Source organism: Hippopotamus amphibius, chromosome 2 (genome assembly GCF_030028045.1).
Source record: "Hippopotamus amphibius kiboko isolate mHipAmp2 chromosome 2, mHipAmp2.hap2, whole genome shotgun sequence".
NCBI classification, from domain to species: Eukaryota; Metazoa; Chordata; class Mammalia; order Artiodactyla; family Hippopotamidae; genus Hippopotamus; species Hippopotamus amphibius.
In genome coordinates this window covers 21,792,023-21,815,170 of record NC_080187.1, presented here as the reverse complement: position 1 = coordinate 21,815,170, position 23,148 = coordinate 21,792,023, and the positions used below count along the sequence as shown (strand labels likewise).

General features: G+C 41.3%; 1 protein-coding gene across 2 annotated transcripts in view; it reads right to left on the bottom strand.

Moving 5' to 3' along the window:
- Positions 1 to 448: 448 nt before the first annotated feature.
- The window catches only part of LOC130844087 (zinc finger protein 420-like), a 77,348-nt gene continuing 54,648 nt past the window's right edge, over positions 449 to 23,148 (bottom strand). Inside the window, exon 5 of one of the 2 annotated variants that reach the window (XR_009051175.1) lies at positions 449 to 782. The gene's annotated coding sequence lies outside the window, so the exon portion shown is untranslated. The remainder of the gene's footprint in view (positions 783 to 23,148) is intronic. The other variant, XR_009051176.1, reaches the window with a different exon arrangement.

Here is a 23,148-nt window from a genome sequence, read left to right as displayed (position 1 = left end):
TTCATTGAAGGTGGGGAAATGCTTCATATACTCAATAAGAACTTAATTCTACAAGCATACGAAATAAGCCAACGGAGCGGTACCAAGTCCATACCACTGTAGGTCAGCAAAGGGGTGATGCTAGGGTGGTAGCATCACACAGAAAGTGCCTAAGAACACAGGCTTTGGAGTCACAGAGACTTGGGGCTCCTTCACATCTCTGCCATTTTAAAGCCACGAGGACAGATTTAGCCTCTCTCAGCCTTAGTTTCCTCGTAATGGGGATAATGACACCTGCCTACAGGTCGCTGCAGGGATTCAATGGGATGCTTTGTGTGGAACCCTGAGCATAATGTCCAGCACACACTGGCCTGGTGGGGTCAGAGAGACTTACTCCTGGAGACGGCAGGACTCGGGGTGGGTCTTGAAAGTTAGGGAAGGCATGGAGATGTGGCGTGCATGTGGGAAGAGCATTGCCGGTGAAAGGAATGCTGTGCTAGGATCCTGTACCCCCAGCTGGGGCTTGTTAAAAGCTACGGCTCATTCTGCCTTGTGCTAATGGGCCCTTCCTGCACCCCCAAAACAGAAAGCAGCTGGCATCATGGGAAGAGCTGGGCACAAGGCAGTGGACCTAGGAAGTGTGGCATTCTGTCTGTGGCCTGCTGTAAAATGTCACCCCAGGCCCTTGTGTGCCCATTCCTAGTTCATGCTTACCTGATACCCAGTCACTGGTATTCTGAGGTTCGTACAACTTTTGTCATCATGGGCTGGTTGTGGGTTTTCCTGCCCCTGAGAGGGAAGAACTAAACGTGATAAATAGAAGCAAAAAGCTGTGTACTTTATTCCCTCCATTTGATTCTTTCCAAGAAGAGAGGGCAGCCTATAAGCAACCAGCTTTGCAAAATGAACCCCACTCTTCCTGGGCTATGACGCTGAGGGGGAGAGTCCACTACCACTGCTTCACACAGGGTCCCTATCCCATCCCACCACCACTCCCAACCCTTACAGCACCATACTGTAACTTTCTGCTTCTGGTGGAGATGTCTTTTGCATTCAGCTTAGTACCTACCATACACTTGATACAGAGTATCAACTCTGGAACGGCTAACCCTTAAATTCTATCTTAAAATCACTAGGGATTCTTGTTATTAGAAGTAACCTTATAGAAAATCCTTTGGTAAATAGAAGTATTACTTTGGGGCAGTGACTTTGTAATTTATATTATTGGGCCACAGGAGTAGAGAGAGAGGATAAGACTGAAGTCTATGATCAGAAATCTATGCTGTAGATGATCTTATCTACTAAGATCTGAGTTGACTGTTCCCCACTTTGGCTAGTCACTTCCATTTCAGTTCTACCACATTTTTGGTGGTCGCCTCAAGCATTGCCAGGACAGCCTATAAATAGTCAGACAGTAAGGTCAGGGCTGCAAAAACACCCAAAGGTATGACGCAATCCAGCTAGGGGCTTGGTGAATGAAAACCCAGACAAAACCAAAGCTGAGCTAATATTAAATCAATCAGGAGTGATGCTTGGCTTTATGACAGAATCTCCTTAAATAATATCCCTGTATTGCATTTAAATATTTGTGGTAGGAGCTGTCAGTTAATGGTCTGAAAACACTCTCACAACTTGTAGATGACCAATAAATATCACAGTGGAATGAATTATCAACTTTTTTTTTTAATATACCAAAGGAAATTCTTTATTGTAAACAAGATATAAAGTACAACAAAAGAAATATTGTGGCAAATTGTAAATCATAAGGATTTTTTTTTATTAAAAGAAAATTCTTTTTTGTTTTCCAAGGGTCCAAAGCTTTGATGGCAGAAATGTATACCCAATATAGAGAAAAATGTTAAAGGGAAAGACATAGTGACATTTTTCACTATGTATCTTAAACAATTGACTTTTGTTTTACCACTGTGCATAACATCTGCTATACAATAGAATACAACAGAAATATTGTTAACAAAAATGAACGTTCTAATTATTTTTATACCTATCTAGTTCCACATTCCCCTCACCTCCCTGCCCCCCACCAAAAAACTCCTATAAATTAACAGTGGACATTTGTCCATTTGTGAATAATGGTCACTAACTTTCTAATTCAAAGTACATATCCTCATATCATAAGGGTGCTTTACTGATGACTTAAGCCATCTTTTTCAATGAGTTACCTAAAATCCTTACTATCCCTTCTTCATAATATGTTTTCATCTTCAATTTTTTTTTTCTAAACAAAGTGCAGTGTATTTTAGAGTCTACAGAAAACACATTGGTACACAATTTTCAAATCTACATAGGAAACTGCAGCCAACTAAAGTTCAAAGCATAATAAAATGCCTAGTTATAGTATTTGTTAAACTTTTTTTTTTCCAAATTCTTTATTTTTTTTGGGGGGGGGGGTACACCAGGTTCAATCATCTGTTTTTATACACATATCCCCGTATTCCCTCCCTTCCTTGACTCCCCTCCCCTCGAGTCCCCCCAACCCTCCCCGCCCCAGTCCTCTAAGGCATCTTCCATCCTCGAGTTGGACTCCCTTTGTTATACAATAACTTCCCACTGACTATTTTACACTTGGTAGTATATATATGTCTGTGCTACTCTCTCGCTTCGTCTCAGTTTCCCCTTCACCCCCCGCCCCCTCCCATACCTCGAGTTCTCCAGTCCATTCTCTGTATCTACATCCTTGTTCTTGTCACTGAGTTCATCAGTACCATTTTTAGATTCCGTATATGTGAGTTAGCATACAATATTTGGCCTTCTCTTTCTGACTTACTTCACTCTGTATGACAGATTGTAGTTCTATCCACCTCATTACATATAGCTCCATCTCATCCCTTTTTATAGCTGAGTAATATTCCATTGTATATATATGCCACATCTTCTGTATCCATTCATTTGTTGATGGGCATTTAGGTTGCTTCCATGTCCTAGCTATTGTAAATAGTGCTGCAATAAACATTATGGTACAAGTTTCTTTTGGGATTATGGTTTTCTTTGGGTATATGCCCAGGAGTGGGATGACTGGATCATATGGTAGTTCTATTTTTAGTTTTTTCAGGAACCTCCAAACTGTTTTCCATAGTGGCTGTACCAACTTACATTCCCACCAACAGTGCAGGAGAGTTCCCTTTTCTCCACACCCTCTCCAACATTTGTTGTTTCCAGACTTTGTGATGATGGCCATTCTGACTGGTGTGAGGTGATACCTCATGGTGGCTTTGACTTGCATTTCTCTGATGATGAGTGATGTTGAGCATCTTTTCATGTGTGTGTTGGCCATCTGTATGTCTTCTTTGGAGAAATGTCTATTTAGGTCTTCTGCCCATTTGTGGATTGGGTTATTTGCTTTTTTGGTATTAAGCTGCATGAGCTGCTTGTATATTTTGGAGGTTAATCCTTTGTCCGTTGTTTCATAGGCAATTATTTTCTCCCATTCTGAGGGCTGCCTTCTTGTCTTCTTTATGGTTTCTTTTGCTGTGCAAAAGCTTTTAAGTTTCATGAGGTCCCATTCGTTTATTCTTGATTTTATTTCCATTATTCTAGGAGGTGGGTCAAAAAGGATCTTGCTTTGATGGATGTCATAGAGTGTTCTGCCTATGTTTTTCTCTAGGAGTTTTATAGTGTCTGGCCTTACATGTAGGTCTTGAATCCATCTGGAGTTTATTTTTGTGTATGGTGTTAGGAAGTGTTCTAATTTCATTCTTTTACATGTTGCTGTCCAATTTTCCCAGCACCACTTATTGAAGAGGCTGTCTTTTTTCCATTGTATACTCGTGCCTCCTTTGTCAAAGATAAGGTGCCCATATGTGTTTGGGCTTACTTCTGAGTTCTCCATTCTATTCCATTGATCTTCCTTTCTATTTTTGTGCCAGTACCATACTGCCTTGATCACTATGGCCTTGTAGTATAGTTTGAAGTCAGGAAGCCTGATTCCACCAACTCCATTTTTCCTTCTCAAGATTGCTTTGGCTATTCGGGGTCTTTTGCGTTTCCATACAAATCGTAAGATTTCTTGCTCTAGTTCTGTGAAAAATGCCATTGGTAATTTGATAGGGATTGCACTGAATCTGTAAATTGCTTTGGGTAGTACAGACATTTTCACGATGTTGATTCTTCCAATCCAGGAACATGGTATGTCCCTCCATCTGTTTGTGTCGTCTTTGATTTCTTTCAGTAAAGTCTTAAAGTTTTCTGCATACAGATCTTTTGCCTCCTTAGGCAGCTTTATTCCTAGGTATTTTATTCTTTTGGTTGCAATGGTGAATGGGAGAGTTTCCTTAATTTCTCTTTCTGCTCTTCCATTGTTAGCGTATAGGAATGCAAGAGATTTCTGCACATTAATTTTGTATCCTGCTACTTTACTAAACTCTTCAATTGGTGCTAGCAGTTTTCTGGTAGAGTCTTTAGGGTTTTCTATATATAATATCATGTCATCTGCAAAGAGTGACAATTTTACTTCTTCTTTTCCAATTTGGATTCCTTTTATTTCTTTTTCTTCTCTGATGGCTGTGGCTAAAACTTCCAAAACTATGTTGAATAATAGTGGTGAAAGTGGACACCCTTGTCTTGTTCCTGTTCTTAGAGGGAATTCTTCCAGTTTTTCCCCATTGAGAACGATGTTGGCTTTTGGTTTTTCATATATGGCTTTTATTATGTTGAGGTAATTTCCTTCTATGCCCATTTTCTGGAGAGCTTTTATCATAAATGGATGTTGAACTTTGTCAAAAGCTTTTTCTGCATCTATTGAAATGATCATATGGTTTTCATCCTTCAATTTGTTGGTATGATGTATCATGTTGATTGATTTGCGTATATTGAAGAATCCTTGCATCCCAGGGATAAACCCCACTTGATCATGGTGTATGATTTTTTTAATGTGCTGTTGGAGTCTGTTAGCTAGTATTTTGTTGAGGATTTTTGCATCTATATTCATCAGTGATATTGGTCTGTAGTTTTCTTTTTTTGTGACATCTTTGCCTGGTTTTGGTATCAGGGTGATGGTAGCCTCGTAGAATGAGTTTGGGAGTGTTCCTCCTTCTGCAATAGTTTGGAAGAGTTTGAGAAGGATAGGTGTTAACTCTTCTCGAAATGTTTGATAGAATTCGCCCATGAACCCATCTGGTCCTGGGCTTTTGTGTGTTGGGGGATTTTTAATCACTGCCTCAATTTCCGAATTATCAACTTTTATACTGTGGAAGATAGGAAGGTGTAGAGAGATGGGAAAAGATGGCAAAAAATAAAATAGAAAAATAGCAAAAATCATTGAGGTTAGCATCTCTCAGATGATAATGTAAGGACATGGAATAAGGATTCATTTTACAAAATGCACTTGACCACCCATCAAAAGGGAATACATCTATTATATAATGCAAGATACACAGGGTAAGCATTGTGATGTAGAGTAATTTTGTGTGTTGTCTAGCAAGCTGCTTTAGGAGATAGTGCTACTAAAGGATTTTTGAAAAATAATTTGTCAGAACCTGAAAAAGAGTAGATTTATATATATATATATATACACATATGTGTGTGTATATGTGTGTGTGTGCGTGTGTGTGTATATATATATATTTATAAAACTGGTTCACTTTACTGTACACCTGAAACTAACACAATGTTGTAAATCAACTATATTTTAATTAGAAAATAAAGGGGAAAAATAATTAAAAGCAGAAATTGACAAGATCACACATACAAAAAAATAATGATTCAAGTTAATTCAACTACCATTACCAAATGTCTGATCTACACTGGGCTTATCCTATACCAGGCACTTTTGTGGGCTAAAGAGATAAAAAAGATAAGAGCTGTGTCCTCAAGAAATTCCCGGCCGGTGTGAGGATGATCTGAAAACAATCCTGTTATAATGTAGAAAGTAAAAAAAAAAAAAAAAAAAAAAAAATACATAGGGAAACAGAGAAGCCAATAGTAATGTAGAAGAGGAATAAAAGGCGAAAAAGAAAATATGACTTGGTCCAATCAAAGACTAACCACCTAATTCCAGGAACATACTTGGAAGAATTTTTTTCCCCTAGATGAGTGGAGCTTTATCTAAAGAGCACCAGCTTAAATGGACCAGAGTCCTTTCCTGGCCCAGTAGAGAGGAAAAGGGAGGCTCTCTGGGAAGTAAAGGTTTTGTGGAGGAAGGTGAGTCCAATGAGCCAATCTCAGTCAGTAAAACAGAAGCAGATGGACCCAGTGTACATCCTGTCTTCTGCTGCCACCCTGGAGAGCTAGCCTTTGGACCTCCTCTTTTATGGGACCAACTGAATATGGTGCTGACTCTTGTTAAGAGTAACCAGTCATTACAGAGCTGGGCTGCCCAGGCCCCAAACATCTACCAATCTTTTAGGAACAGAGAGCTAATATTCAATCGTATTCCCGCAGTTCAAACATGGTGCTGACACCTGAATCCAAACAGCTATATTACAGTCATGCTGCATCTGTTACTTTTCTATTTAAGGCGCTTAGACTTAAACAAACTTAGAAACAATCTGGTAATTAAATAAAGAAGGGCTTTTTCAAAGACATTTGTTCAAGCATGGGATTGTGCCAGAATCCACTTACCAAGGCAAATAGTTATAATAGGGATTATTTTGCAGCAGTACAAAAACCATCGGTCCAGGGACCAGATATTGAAAAATAACATTTTGATGTCATAAATAGAGTAAGTATCCATGAGTATTAGATAAATGCTTTATAAATATCATTTCATATAATCCTTATAATAGCTTTGTGTGATAGGTACTATTATTCTGTTCACAGAGGTATAAATAAGACTCAGAGAGGTTAAGCAAACTTACCAAGATCACACAGCCAGAAAGTGGGAAAATCCATGTTTGAACCCAAGACCATCTGATCCCAGAGCCCCTACATTTATTGACTCCACAACAGAGGTTGAGGTTTGATATTTCTGACATGAAGGACAGATGGAACAGGGATAAGTAATGCTTTACACCCTCAGGGGTGTCTGCCTGGTAGTTACTACTGAGGAAGCTGCATGTAGATTTCCCCAAAATGTGATACTAGATATGTAGCTGCGAGTATGATCAAACGAAGGGCAAATAGCAACTCTCTCGGTCAACAAATATTTGACGGATGAAATGGATGAATGGATAATTTGAAGCATACTGCTCTTCTAATAATGAATTAGGAGATGTTTCCATACCAAAAAAGCAAAACTATGCCCTTCCATTTGTGGCCACAAGTGAAGTACCTGGTCACCAGCCACATTAAGGCTTCCTTGGCCAACACAAAAATACAGAGCATTTTATAAGTGACCCATGGGAAGGATGACAGTCTGCCAGGAGGTTGAGAAATGACTAGCCTAAGTCATGACTCAGCGTGGGTAAGGGGCTTATGGAGTCCATATATGACCAGGTAACAGTCCATTTATAATAAGCAACTTGATTGAAACTAACTAGCTGACTGGAAACGGATTTAGTGACCTTTTCTTTAGTCATACTCTTAATTAACTGAACAAATCACTCATTGAGAAAGCCAGTAGGAACATTCAAGCCATGTTATATAATAGCAAGACATGTCAGTGCCAAGAAGAATAGCAAGAAATAAAGCTTATTTGATTCATGTGCCAGAGTGGAAGTATTCCTTGGTCCCTGGCATCCAGGGTGATTAAAATTCTGCGAGTACTGGCTCAAATTCAGTTCTCAAATATCCACTGCCTTCACTGATGAAAGGTTGCTTGGAGCTAACAGCATCCCATCTGTGTCATCTGGGTCCTCCAGAAAACAGATGCTGAGACAGATTTAGGAGTGTAAAAGGCTTACTGGGAGTAACACTTGTGAAAGGAAAAAGGAGGAAACGGGATTAGGGAAGGGGAGTTGCCAGACCATGACGTAGATCTGACAAAGTCTTTGGCAGCCCAGCAGGGAGCTCTGAGCATGTGAGAAGAGACCTGTGTTAGGCAGAAATGGATGGGACTTTGTACCACAGTCTTGCACAGTCATTGGGTGGGGCCCTCGCAAGAAGACTGCTACCTCAGCTCAAGAGCTGAAGCCAATCTGAACCAGTTAGCAGTGGAGGCTGTGAGCTAACCACACTCCCCAAGGCTGCCCTATGAGCCCTTTCTTGAAGAGGGAATCTGAGCAATACACCTCTATATCTGGCATACCATTCTAATATTCAGAAAGAGGTAGTCTCCTCAAAAGGGATCCAGAGTTCTCTTCCCGCATGGGGTAGGGGTAGGGGTGAAAGCAGGAACCCTTTCCTTCTTTTCTAGTTTGGAATTTCTACCACAACATGAGGGTTCTCTATAGGTAAGAAAACCAAGGATACCAGTGATTGTCACCTCCAGATTCATTCATCAAAATTCAGCAAGTACTTATGTACATGTGGGCCCAGGTTACCCAGAGGTCCATCTGGGACTCTCTTAGTAGCACATCATTTAGGACCAATTTATTTCAATGATACTGACACCACCAGGCTTGGGGAGGGAAGAAGAGAGTTTGGGCAGTGGGAAGAATAATCAGAAGTCTTGAATTCTAGACCCTTCAGGAAAGGGTCAAGGAGCCCCGAAGACAGAAATCATTCATGTAACAATTTTGCCATAGGCGGGACCTAATTTGAAAAATAAGAAAATGTGCTTCAGATCATCAAGGTAAGAATTATTTATATAAAGAGCTTGGCATATGGACAGCTACATGCAAAAGAATGAAATTAGAACATTCTCAACACCATACGCAAAAATAAACTCAAAATGGATTAAAGACCTAAATGTAAGACTGGATACCATAAAACTCTTAGAGGAAAAGATAGGCAGAACACTCTTTGACATAAATCACAACAATATCTTTTTTGATCCACCTCCTAGAGTAAATGAAAATCAAAAAGTGAGACCAAATTAAACTTAAAAGCTTTTGCACAACAAAGGAAACCATAAAAAAAAATGAAAAGACAACCCACAGAATGGGAGAAAATATTTGCAAACTATGCAACCAACAAGGGATTAATCTCCAAAATATACAAACGTATATTTTGCTCATGCAGCTCAATATAAAAAAAACAAACAAAGCAATTTAAAAATGGACAGAAGATCTGACTAGATATTTCTCCAAAGAAGACATACAGATGGCCCAAAAGCACATGAAAAGTTGCTCAACATCACTAATTATTAGAGAAATGCAAAACAAAACTATAATGAGGTATCACCTCATGCCAGTCAGAATGGCCATCATCAAAAAGTCTACAAACAATAAATGCTGGAGAGGGTGTGGAGAAAAGGAACCGTCCTACACTGTTGGTGGGAATGTAAATTGGTACAGCTACTATAGCAAACAGCATGAAGTTTCCTTAAAATACTAAAAATAGAACTACCATATGATCCAGCAATCTCACTCCTGGGCATATATCTAGAGAAAACCATCATTTGAAAAGATAAATGTATCCCAATGTTCACTGCAGCATTATTTACAATAGCCAAGACATGGAAGCAGCCTCAATGTCCACTGACTGATGAATGGATAAAGAAGATGTGGTACATATATACAACGGACTATTACTCAGCTGTAAAAAAGAATAAAATAATGCCATTTGCAGCAACATGGATGAACCTAGAGATTATCATGCTAAGTGAAGTAAGTCATAAAGAGAAAGACAAATATCCTATGATATCACTCATAAGTGGAATCTAAAAAAATGACACAAATGAACTTATTTACAAAACAGAAACAGAGTCACAGACTTAGAAAACAAACTTATGGTTACCAAAGGGGAAAGGTGGGAGGGGGGGAATAAATTAGAAGGTTGGGATTAACATATGCACACTACTATGTATAAAATAATCAACAAGGACCTACTATATAGCACAGGGAACTCTACTCAATATTCTGTAATAACCTATATGGGAAAAGAATCTGTATGCATAACTAATCACTTTGCTGTATACCTGAAACTAACACAACATTGTAAATCAAATATACTCTAATATAAAATAAAAAATATAAAAAAGAGCTTGGTATAGTGTCTGGCACAAAGTAAGTGGTCAATTAATGGAAGCTAATCCTATTCTTTTCTTTTGATCAACTTAGTCACTCAACAACGTTGTTGGCTTACAATGTCCAAGCCCTGAGAGTACACTCTTCACTAAAAAAAAGCTCAAATTCCTGTCCTTACGGAGCTTATACAGTATTTTTTTTATTAATTAATTAATTTATTGGCTGTATTGGGTCTTCATTGCTACACACAGGCTTTCTCTAGTTGCAGTGAGCAAGGGCTACTCTTCATTGTGGTGCGTGGGCTCCTCACTACGGTGGCTTCTCTTGTTGCAGAGCATGGGCTCTAGGCATGTGGGCTTCAGTAGTTGTGGCACACAGGCTCAGTAGTTGTGGCTCATGGGCTCTAGAGCTCGGGCTTAGTTGCTCCGCAGCATGTGGGCTCTTTCTGGAGCAGGCATCGAACCCGTGCCCCATGCATTGGCAGGCGGGTTCTTACCCACTGCACCACCTAGGAAGTCTGATTTCTTTTTAATCATCACATTCTGGATCCTACATGGTCAGGAGTATAACCTGAGGAAAAAGACCAAACTAAGTGCCTCTCCTTTAATTGTAGCCTCTACAAAAACCTGACTTCTTTCTTCTTTTCCTCATGCTGCAATTCCTCCTGGAAAGCCCTCCCTTCTCCATCTGTTCAAATATTACTCTTCCTCCAAGTCCTTGCTCAAGAATTCCTTTGATTCCCCAGGGCTCACACTTCTCATCCCTTCTATGTCCCCACAGCACCTAGAGTTTTACTCCCACATTACAGCAGTCAAACACTTATTGGTTCAAGCTACTGTCAAAATATAACTCTCAGAGTTAAAAAACATAACTCTCATACAACTATCTAGTGAGCCTGTGTCAAAGATTTTAATATTAACTCATTATTGAAGGAACCAAAAGAATGACAGCGATTCAAAGGCAGATACGAGAAGCTGATGTATATCTAAGTCAGTGAAAGAAAAAACTGCTGGAATAGAGTTGCTAAGTTAGACACGTGGCTGATGTCCTACAGGGCAATAAATCCACAACCTTTGTGGTCATTTTCTCAACTGGACAGAAAGCATTTACATATTTACCAGACAAAAATAATTTGTACCTTCTCAGTTTTTTATCAATTAATCTCTAACTTCACAGAGTCTGGCCTCTACGCAATAGTAAATAGTAAGTTACATGCAGTCACATTTGCCAAAAGAACCAGATGACTCTAGGATGGCTTATTAGGTAGCACTCTTGTATGACTTTGAGAGGACACGTGGTTATCTTTTACCTTTGTTCAATTTCTGGATAATTTTTAAAAACACTCGTTTCTATGGTTGCACATGCATTGGAAAGGTAACTGTGGAAAGCTAATGACTTTGGAGTCAGAAAAGCCCAAGTTCAAATTCTGCCTCCTCAACCTCTGTTACATCTCATTTTCCTCAAAGAGTTGTTGCACAGATAATGTGAAAAGGCTTAGAAAGTGCTAGAATGCAATAGGTTCCCAATAAATATTAGTTCTTTCACTCTCTTCCTCTCCTCTTTTGAGAAAAGAGATCATGTTTTGCATTTATTGTGTTCTCTCTGCCGCCCCCAGCCCTGGCCAGGTTCTGGTAGAATGCCTGAGCTTTGTGTAACAGATTTTCAATAAATCTTCTCTGATTGTTCCCTATAAGTCTCGTCTGTGATTTAGGCAAGTTCCTTCCCTTCTCTGGGCCTCAACTGATAAAAAATGAGAAGATTCAGTGGTTCTTAACTGTGGCCAACGCTAGCCCCAGGAGAGCTTTTGGAAATGGGGGTGGGGTGTGTGGTATTTTTGGTTTTTACAGTAACTGGCGAGTATTACCAACATTTGGTGTCCAGGATCCAGGGACGAGAACCTTCAGCAGTGCTTAGGCCAGCTCCCTACAAGGTGGCACTGTTTCATCCAACACATCAATAGCGCCCCCATTGGGAAATACGGAACCATCTCTAAAGGGCTTTGCAAATTTCACCTTCTGACAACAAATTAATACTTCTCTGGTGTTTTTGTTTTTGTTTTAAAGAGAAGAGCCTATATCTCTCTCTTTTTTAAATTAATTAATTAATTTTTTTATTGGCTGCGTTGGGTCTTCGTTGCTGCACACGGGCTTTCTCTAGTTGGGGCGAGCGGGAGCTACTCTTTGTTGCGGTGCGGGGGCTTCTCATTGCGGTGGCCTCTCTTGTTGCAGAGCACGGGCTCTAGGTGCGGGGGCTTCAGTAGTTGCAGCACATGAGCTCAATAGTTGTGGCTCATGGGCTCTAGAGCACAGGCTCAATAGTTGTGGTGCACAGGCTTAGTTGCTCCATGGCATGTGGTATCTTCTTGGGGCAGGGATTGAACCCGTGTCCCCTGCACTGGCTGGCGGATTCTTACCCACTGCGCCACCTGCGAAGTCCCTGGTGTTTTTTTCCAAAACATGGAAGATGCATACACTACAAAGTCCTGTTCTGCTAAACAAAAAAGTATGCTTTATTTCCAAACATTTTAGCAATTCCCCAGATTATTCCGTGCCTGAAACACAGCCTCATTTTATTGACATGCGCTTGTCTGAAGAATAGTGCTTGCTTTTTGCTGCTGCCAGCCACACTGAACTCATCTATTTTTTGAGGAAAGAGATTGTTCCAGGCACCCTTACTGGTGCAAAGAATAGTAGGGAAATTGAAGACAAGTTCCTACCATCAGGAGGGAAAAAACCAAGCTTATAACATAGGCAACCCCAGCATTCCAGGAGAAATCTTGGGGCCTGCTAGCTGCATTCTGAGTGAATCCCTTTCAAAAACACTTCTCTTCTTTTCATTCTTCTCCTTGTGGCTGTGCATCAGGCAGTTGTCTCAATGTCTCCCCCACCAGACACTGACTTGAGTTCCAAATGGAAACAATTTGTCCCTGTTCTGTTTCCTTCTGGGCTTAGTGCACAACAGGTGCTAAATTTATACACTTTTTACATCAAATCTAGTTTTCCTACCAATTCACCTTTTTGTCTGGCATCCTAAAAATAAGCACGTCCTTTAAGCCAGGAAACCAAATACTTTTTCTTTTGGTAAAGCAAAGTCTTCATAAGACCATTGAGATTCTTTTATTAAAAACTGGCAAAGCAGGAAAATGAAGTGACCACGAGGTGGCAGTAGAGGAGAGTTTTGTTTTTTTTTTTTCCTCCAAGAGAACTAATGAGAAAATGAAGTGCCTTAGCTATATTCACTTAGAAAGTTGCTTCTTGTGATGTACTGCTAAGAATCATGATAACACAATTGGACAGTTAAAATCTGCCAATCAGCTCAAATGCCTTTTTTAAGGAAATAACTTTTCAATTTTAATTAATTCAATGTGAAGTGGGACAGTTTTGCCTGTTGTTAATTTCTCTGGCTTTCTCCAGCTTACTCAGAAACGTATACCAAACGCACTGGATCATATTCAAGGGACAACTGCTGAGAACATGACATGTATTGGTTGAACCCTATAAAATTTTCATTTTACAGGTCAAAACACAGTTGATAATTGGCAGTTTCTTATGGTTCAACTGAAGAGTAGTGATGCCACTGCTGACATTAATGATTTTCTTTTCCTGACATGTAATTATTGATCTTAAATTATAGAATTTTATCCAAAAAATACATGCAGGGACTTCCCTGGTGGCACAGTGGTTAAGAATCTGCCTGCCAATGCAGGGGACACAGGTTCTATCCCTGGTCTGGGAAGATCCCACATGCTGCGGAGCAACTAAGCCTGTGCGCCACAACTTCTGAGCTTGCACTCTAGAGCCCTCGAGGCACAACTATGGAGCCTGTGTGCTGCAACTACTGAAGCCCATGTGCCTAGAGCCTGTGCTCCACAGCAAGAGAAGCCATTGGAATGAGAAGCCCACGCACTGCAACAAAGAGTAGCCCCCACTCGCTGCAACTAGAGAAAGCCCATGCACAGCAACGAAGACCCAATGCAAACATAAAAAAAAAAAGATACATGCACCCCTATGTTCACAGCAGCACTATTTACAATAGCCAAGTCATGGAAACAACCTAAATGTCTGTCTACAGATGAATGGATAAAGAAGATGTAGTACATATATATAATGGAATACTACACAGTCATAAAAAAAGAAAGAAATAATGCCATTTGCAGCAACATGGGTCTACCTAGAGATTATCATACTAAGTGAAGTAAGTCAGAAAGAGAAAGACAAATACCATATGATATCACTTATATGTGGAATCTAAAATATGACACAAATGAACTTATATACAAAACAGAAACAGACTCACAGACATAGGGAACAGATCTGTGGCTGCCAAGGGGGAAGGGAGAGGGGGAGGGATGGATTGGGAGTTTGGGATTAGCAGATGCAAACTATTATATATAGAATGGATAAACAACAAGGACCTGCTGTATAGCACAGGGAACTATATTCAATATCCTGTGATAAACCATAATGGAAAAGAATATGAAAAAGAATGTATATATATGTATAACTGAATTGCTTTGCTGTATAGCAGAAACTAACACAACATTGTAAATCAACTATATCTCAATAAAAAATATAGAATTTTAAAACATATTTTTGTCAATAATGTGAGGAACTTTAAAAAATGCCCAAAGAAATGCTAAAACTGGACTATTAAGTGTGCCTATATGAGTTTGGTAATGACTGGTATTTCTTGATTTTTGCCTTACTTAATTCACATTAATTCAGAACTTGATTCTAAGTTTGAGAGTCAATTTTGTGGGATGATCATTAGTTTTGATGTTAGCATTTAGATCTTATTTAGAATGCAAAACAATGAAAAAGTTTTTGAATAGTATATATGGAACAGATTTTTCTAAATATATACTTTAAAAATCTAGCAGTTTCTTCAAATACGTTATTTACAAATCTAGTAACATATACTTTGTTTATTATAAAGCAGATATATACACAGCTTAGTACAGTGAGAAGTGCCAATTTGTGTGACTTTGCATGTTAAATGACTGTCATGTTCAGTTTAACTTCACATGGTATATAGTCCATCCAATCATGTTTTGAAATGGGTTCTTTAGTCAATAAAGATTTAATTTAGTATATAGAAAAATGAAGAGGAGAAGGGGCAGTTCAAATGCTGATGAAAAGCTGAGTAAAATGAGGACTGAAAAAAAGGTCTGTGTGATTTAGTACTCTGAAGATAACAGGTGGCCTCAGAAAGACCTGTTGCTATGAAGCTACAGGGGCAGCAGCCTCTCCAGGATCTCTGTAACTGCCCATGCTTGGATCTGTCCCAGCTTATCTAGAGATGAAAGGGAAGAATTCATAACTACATTTTCCATCAGCAGCTTGGGACGCAGTTGCAGCTGCTTGAAGGTGGCAAAGAGGAAGACAGCGGCAGAGACCAGAGGCTGAAAGTGCGGCAAGGTGCAGGGTCGCCCCCTAGTGGCCAGCCAGAGGGCTGACCTGCTTCCCACAGCCACACTGGCTGCTCCTGGGCCCGCAGGAGCAGCCTCTTCCTGCTTCCCCTTTTCCTCTGTGCATTGTGAGAAGGTTTTTGAGGTCAGGAGTATGCAATGCTTATTTTTGTCATATATACACATGTAAATATAATTTGCAACTATCAGCTGGAGAGTCTCGGCAGAGGACAGAAGTGGTACCCATTATGGTGCCCTTAAAAAATCGGAAAGTCTGTTCTTTTAACAAATTTGAGAACTGCAGCAATGGCTATTGGCTCTAATCCTCATCTCGTTGATTTCCATCTTTCATAAGTATAACCTGCTTTCTACACAACTTCCAGAGCAAACTTATAAAAATGGAAATGAGATCATTTTACTGCTTAAAACCTCTGTCCTAGGGCTTCCTAGGTGGCGCAGTGGTTAAGAATCCGCCTGCCAATGCAGGGGACACAGGTTCGATCCCTGCTCCAGGAAGATCCCACATGCCACGGAGCAACTAAGCCCGTGTGCCAAAAAAAACAAAAAACAAAACAAAACAAAAAAAACCTCTGTCCTAGAAAACCACCCAAACTGCTTCTGGTGTGGACCTCTCCAAGCCCACCTAGCTGGCTCCCTCCTTCACGGGGCTTTTTGCTATTCCCTGAACATGTCAAGCTTGTTTCCATCCCACAACCTCTGCAATTGCTAGTCCCTCTAAAACATGTTTCTCCCACATGGTGTTAAGGCTTGTTCTTCCCAAAGCCACTGTCCAGCCTGCTTAGTTCCTCCACAACACACAGTCCCTGCAATTTTATTATACATTTGTTTCATTTGTTTGCTTATTGTCTGTCTCTCTGAATAGAATATAAACTCCTTGAGTACGGAGATTTTGTCCCCTTGTTTCCTGCTGTGTCCTCAATGCCCGTAACAGCACCTGGCACAGAGCAGGAGCTAAATGAACATATGGTAAGCGACGAATAAAGGAAAAGCAAGACACTGGCTACGTGGCATGTCAAAAATCCTGCCTTGGATGTGTCGTGCAAAAAGTTTTTGTTTTTTTTTTTAATTTCTAAGAACAAGCCAAAAGCAGTGTGAGAATAAACCAAGATTCCCTCCTGTGGTGATTTTGGAGATACATAGCAGCCTACACCACACTAGGGACAAAATACATCACTTCAGGGCACTGGATTGTCATTGGTTATATTTTTAAAAATCTTTTAGCAAGCAACCTCTCAGTGGCACATTTTACCAACTGTTCTGAAAAGAGAAAAACAGCCAATCAAAGTCCTTGGAAAACTGCACATCTAAAATAATCAGTAGGAGGGTGGGAGGGAGTTGCAGGAGGGAGGGGATGGGGGATGTATGTATAAATACAGTGGGTTCACTACGGTGCACCTCAAAAGCTGCTACAAGAGTGTAAAGCAATTATATTCCAATAAAGAGCTTAAAAAAAACAGCAAGACCACTTAGAAAAGTGGAATCATTGTATAGGTATATTCGAAAGCTTTCAAGTGTGTACTTGTCCTTCCTTCCACCATAAGAAATAATCCTTTAATATTCCTACAGTCCATTTCCTCTGCCTCTACTGCCTCTGTCAAATAAAAAATAGGTCAACCCCCCCAAAAAATAAAATAATCAGTAAAAATTATTAATATAGTTTCCCCCAGATGGTTCAAATTGGATAATATGTGGGTGTCCAGTATTTTTTTTCCTCCAGATGGAAACCATCACAGCCACCTCGCCCAGTGTGTGTTGGGGCCAAAAAGCATAACAAGCAGGAAGCCTCTGAATTCATCAGTTGTTTTATCGGCTACACTGACTGGCTTTCATGAGCCTCAGTTTCCTGGTGCCCATGTGGGGTGGGATCCTTGCATTACACCCCTTGCCTTTGCTGTGGGTGAGCCTGAGGCTGTCAGCAGGGCCAGGGTCCAAAAGAAGAGCCAGACACAGTGGAGTGAGGGTAGGGAGATCGACTACCAGCTGGAACCTGCTGGGCACCTCTGCATCCGTCTGCCCATCACCGCATCTGACTACTATGAGCTTCAGAGAGCAACGGCCGTTGCTTTACTTCTGCCTTGGAAATTTCACGCAAGTTCCTCTTTTGGCCAACTCTGACTGGAACTAAGCAGGGAAAATGGAAATGTTGCAAAATACAGTTCCCAGTGTAACCAACCTGGCAGAACACAAGCCATCTATGTGGTCAGGAATACAGACCACTCTTAGGAAGTGAGTCCTGAGCTGAGACCCGAGGATGAGAATGTGCAAACTACGGGAAACATCCAGGCAAGAGCTTTCAGAAGAGGGAACAGTATGTGCAAAGGCTTAGCCTATGTGAAGAACAGAAAACAGACCAGGGCGGCTGGATCATAAGATCAGGGGGAGAGTGGTATGAAATAGAGTTAAGCTATTAACAGGCAATGGTCAGATGATTGTGGGATTTATAAGATAAGGAGTTTGGACTTTACCCAAAGTGCAAGCAATTGAAGGGTTTTAAGCTGGGAAGGGAACATGATCAGATCTGAGTTTTCCAAAGATCACACTGGCTGCGGTGAGCTAGGATGCAGGGTGGTGGGGCAAGACAGGCAGCACTGGTGCACATCCTTACACACATATTTGTGTGCGTGTACTTCTCTAATCCAGATTCCTCGAAGAGGAAGTTCTTGGTCAAGAGGTAAGCACATCTGACCTTTAGATATGTATCCAAATTGCTTAAATATCACCTCCTTGAAGAGCCTTCGATGACCCTGCCATCTAGGCATGCAGACTCTTGTTCTTTACTTTGTGGTACCCTATTTATTTTCTTCTTAGCACTGATAAAGATATATAAGATCCTGTATTTATTTACTTTTTTATCATTTGTCTTTCCCATGAAGGCAGGACTTGTCTTATTCCCTGTTATACTCACTGCCCAGGGCAGTGCCTGGCATAGTAGACAGACAGTAAATGAAGATTTGTTGAAAGATAATTGCCCTCCAAAGACCCTGCACAAATTTATACTTTCAGCAACGTCTGGTCTCCAAATTACTCAACCAAAAAGAATATTACTACTCTTTTTTTTTTCTGGGGTGGGGGTGGGAGGCGGTAAACATAAATGATATTTTGATATTTTGTTGTTTATTTACACTCTTAAAACTACAATGCGATATCTCTATATACTAACCAGAATGGCAAAAGAGGAAAAAAAAAAAGCTCCCCAAAACAAAAACCTGACATCACATGCTTGAAGGATGTGGAACAACCAGAATTCTCATACATTGCTGGTGGAAGGTAAAATGATTCAATAACTGATTTATATGCTGATGAATGAAAAAATCTAAAATCAAGGACCTTCCCACTTAAATTTGAGAAAAACAAAATAACCTAAGAGTTACAAAGAAAAAAAAAAGTCACACACAAAATCAGAATGGCACTCTAAACAGGACCACTGGAAGTTAGAAAATGGTTGAGAAATATCTTCAAAATTCTGAGAGAAGATGATTTTTCAACCTAGAGTTCTACTTCCAGCCAAGCTATCCATCAGGGATAAGCGTAGAATAAAACCAGTTTCACAGATGAAGAGTGAACATTTTTACTTCCTTGTATCCTTTATCAGGAAGTTTCTGGAGGAAGAGATTCACGAAATGAGGAAGGAAACAAAGGAGAAGAGAGATGTGGCAAATAGGATAATACACAGGAGAGAAGCAAAAGGAACTCTTAGGATAATGGGAGAGGATCGTCCCAAGACCAAAGCTGCAAAGTTGGCAGAAGAGCAAATATTCAACTGGAGAGGGTGAAAAGCTCCAGGAATATGTCTCCAGGTTTAAAAGAAGACGGAGGAGTGGTAGAAGGAAAAAACCAATAAACAGGAGGAAGGAAAGAAATAATTAAAAGGCATTTTACACTTCTGCCAGCTACTTGAATAAGGGACAGGTACATAGAGAAACAACCTATAAACCAATAACAACTCCAAGGAAAACGTAAGTTTTTAGAAGAAAAGATAATGTAATAACATTACCCTATGACGTTCCAGGGTAAATCGTATTTAAAGGGACCAAATAATGTACAGTCCGGGTTCGAGCGGCCTGTGCGGGAAGCCTGTGTGCCCAGCCGCTCTTCACGCACACGGGTGCACGGGGTGAGCAGCCCTGGGCGAGCCGGCGGCTCCGCGGGGCAGCCTCCGCTGAGCGCCCACGGGTGGCGCAGCCCACAGCCCCGCAGTGCGCCTGGGAATTGAATTAATTTCTTTATTTTCTCCCATTCTAACTGACATGCCTTCGAGTCTAAGTTCTGACTCCTTCATCCACCACCAGGCCAGCAGAAATCTCCCTGGTCCCGGGTTCCATACTAAAATGAGGCCCAAACTCCTTTATTCCCGGGAAGAATCAGCTGCACACATAGCAAGGCCTCGGGAAGTTGTAGCTGAGGCTCGTGGCCTCGAGGCGGCGACAAAGCACTCAGAATGAGGCCGTTGTGGCTTCTGGCACCACTGGATGCCTAGTCTAATACCCTCTCTGCAAGACTTCCGTAGAGATCGGCCACCCACTCTTTCTTTTCCATCCCTCTCTCCCCAAAGGGCCTGGCAACAGGCCAAGGAGGCCAGTCAAGAAACCTCTGCAGGAATATTACTCAGCCACAAAAAAGAATGAAATTATGCCATTTGCAGCAACGTGGATGGACCTAGAGATTATCATACTAAGTCAAAGAGAAAAACAAGTATCATATGCTATCACTTGTATGTGGAATCTAAAAAAGACACAAATGAACTTATTTACGAAACAGAAATAGACTCACAGACATAGAAAACCAACCAATGGTATCAAAGAGGAAGAGGGGAGGGAGGGATAACTTAGATACACACCTCTCTCTACATATAAAATAGATAACAAGGACCTACTGCGTGCACAGGGAACTATACTCAATATCTTGTAATAACCTACAATGGAAAAGAATCTGGAAAAGAATATACATAAAAAACTGAATCACTTTGCTGCACACCTGAAACATTGTAAACCAACTGTAGTTCAATTTAAAAAAGAAAGAAACCTCTGCAGGCATTGAGAAGAAAATGGAGACCATGAAAAGAAAGTGACTGTGCCCAACCAAAGGGAGAGGAAAGGACAAGCCTGACTCCACCAGAGCTGGAGCGCAGATGGCACTGCAGAGGGCCCAGGCCCCGGGCTCAGTGTTTGGAGAGTAGTGGTGCAGGGTGTGTTTGTGTGTGTATGTGTGAGCGAGTTGGCCAAGTGCACAGGGGTGGGATTGCAGAAAGGTGAGGTTGGCTTGAATGCCTAATGGGCTGAGATGAAGGTATCCAGGGCTTGGCCCAGGCACCCAGTGGAGCTGGGAATGGGTGGTTAGAGCCAGGGTCAAAGGAGAAATCACAAGAAAATTAGAAAATACTCAGGTCAGTTAAATGACAATGAAGGTGTGATATATCAAAATTTGTGGGCTGCAGCTAGTGAGTGTTTAGAAGAAAATTTGTAGTTTTAAATACTTCCTTTTCATAAAAAAGAAAAGCATAAAACTCAGTGACCCAACACTTCACTCTAAGGCTTGTAGAAGAAAAGCAAAGTAAACTGAAAATAGAGGAGGGGGACACCTCCAGTATGGCCTCCACTGCTCCCCTCCTTTGGCCCCCTGGTGCCCCTTGGTGCCAGGGTCCTGGCCCTGGCAGATCCTCCCTCCAGGCAGAGGGCACGTGGTGGTTCGAGAGCCTCTGTACCAGGCCCGAGGCAGCTGATGGTTAGAGGTGGGAGGCCTGGGTGCACTGGGGTAGTTCATCTAAAGCCCCAGTCCTGCAGGCTGGTGGTTTCTACCAATATTAATTTTCTCATCCTGGACCATTTTCACTCTGAAAAGAGCAGTAGGATCAAGGAAGCACCCAGAGCAGGCCCTGAACCCTCCTAGCCTGACCCTTCTGCACCAATTTCTCTTAGCGCTGTCGCACTTAGATGATACAAACTTTATTAAACACTTCATGAAGTGGACACTCCCTTCTCAGAGATCTGCAAAACAGAGCAGAAAGCAAGGCGCTTTTATAGGATAAAGAATAAAGCACAAGGGAGAGACAAGTAGAAAATATCTAACTGGTTGGGGGGGGGAGTCATACAGTTTACCCACAAATATCTCTTTTTTGTACCTGCTGATCTACTGACATGAGGGCCCTAAAGACCAGCAGTAGTCACAGTTCCACGTTCAGTGGACATCCTACCTCACAAGGACAGAGGACAGGACCTCCACTCCAGCACGGCCTAAGTTTGTGGAAGGAAGGACAAGTGGGACTCTGGGAGTGATGGTGAGAGCAGCCGATCCTACTTTAGCCCTTGGTTCCTGGGTCGGTATCTAGCAGCCATTGGGGTTTGTGAGATAACAGAAAATGTGTCTTAGTCTCTGCCCCCCGGTTCCTGGCACAGAGCTCCTAAAATCCTTGTAATTTCCTAAGTGATAAGAGTGTTAGGAGCATCTCTTGTCTTTGACCCTGTCCCTGACACAGGGCTCCTAAAATTCTTATAAATTCCTAGGTGTTAAGAGTACTAAGTGCATCTCTTGTTCTAATGAGGTGACTCTGATTGGGCTCTTGGAAGGTGGCTGGTCACCAGAAAGACCAAGCCATGATGAGAAGCTTAGAATTTACAGGCTCACCCCAATTTCTCCAGAGAGGGGAGAGGGGCTGGGAATGGAATTAACAATTGATCATGCCTATGTGAGGAAGCTTCTATAAAGTCCTAATAGTACCAGGTTCAGAGAGTTTTTGGGTTGGTGAACGCATCCACATTGGGAGAGTGACGCACCACAACTCCATAGGAACAGAAGCTCCTGAGCTCGGGACCCTCCCAGGCCTCACCCTATGTGTGTCTTCATCTGGCTGCTCATCTGTATCCTTTATCATCTCCTTTAATAAACTAGTAGACATAAGTGTTTCCCTGAGTTCCGTGAACCACTCTAGCAAATTAATTGAAACTGAGGAGGGGGCTGTGAACCTGTGAGCTGTAGCCAAATTAGACAGAAGTTGTGGGTAACTCAGGGACCTACTACTTGTGACTGGCATCCAACTAAGATGGGAGCAGTCTCGTGGAACTGAGCCCTTAGCCTGTGGAAACTGACGCTATTGCCAAGTAGATAGTGTTAGAGTTGAGTTAAATTGTAGGACACCCAACTGGTGCTGTGGAGAATTGCTTGTTGAGGGGAAAAAACCCCACACGTTTGGTGACCAGAAGTGAAGTGTTCTGTGTGAGTGTGGCAGTGGTGTGAGAGTAAAGGAGACACACAGGAGGTGGAGAACTGGGTTTTCCCTACTCAGGAGGGAAAGCACTGAGTTTTTCTGGCTCAGGGACAGAGAACAATTTGGGGGGCACAGCTTCGATGTATGATGTATATACCACATCTTGGACAAGATCACTTTAACCCTGAAGGGTGTCATTCCTAAACTGGTGCCTTAGCTGAGTCTTAAAGAGGCCATTCCAAAGTTCTGTTAGAATGCCAGCTTCTAGGTGATATGCCATATGGTAGGACCAGTGGATTCCTTGATCGTATACCCATTTTCACACATCCTTCGCCAAAAATAGGTACAGTGGTCTGAATTAAAGACTTAAATGTAAGACAAAATACGCTAAAACCCCTAGAGGAAAACATAGGCAGAGCACTCTTTGACATAAATCATGGCAATATTTTTTTGGATCTGTCTCCTAAAGTAAAGGAAATAAAAGCAAAAATAAACAAATGGGACCTAATTAAACTTCAAAGCTTTTGCACAGCAAAGGAAACTATGGACAAACAAAAGACAACATACTGAATCGGAGA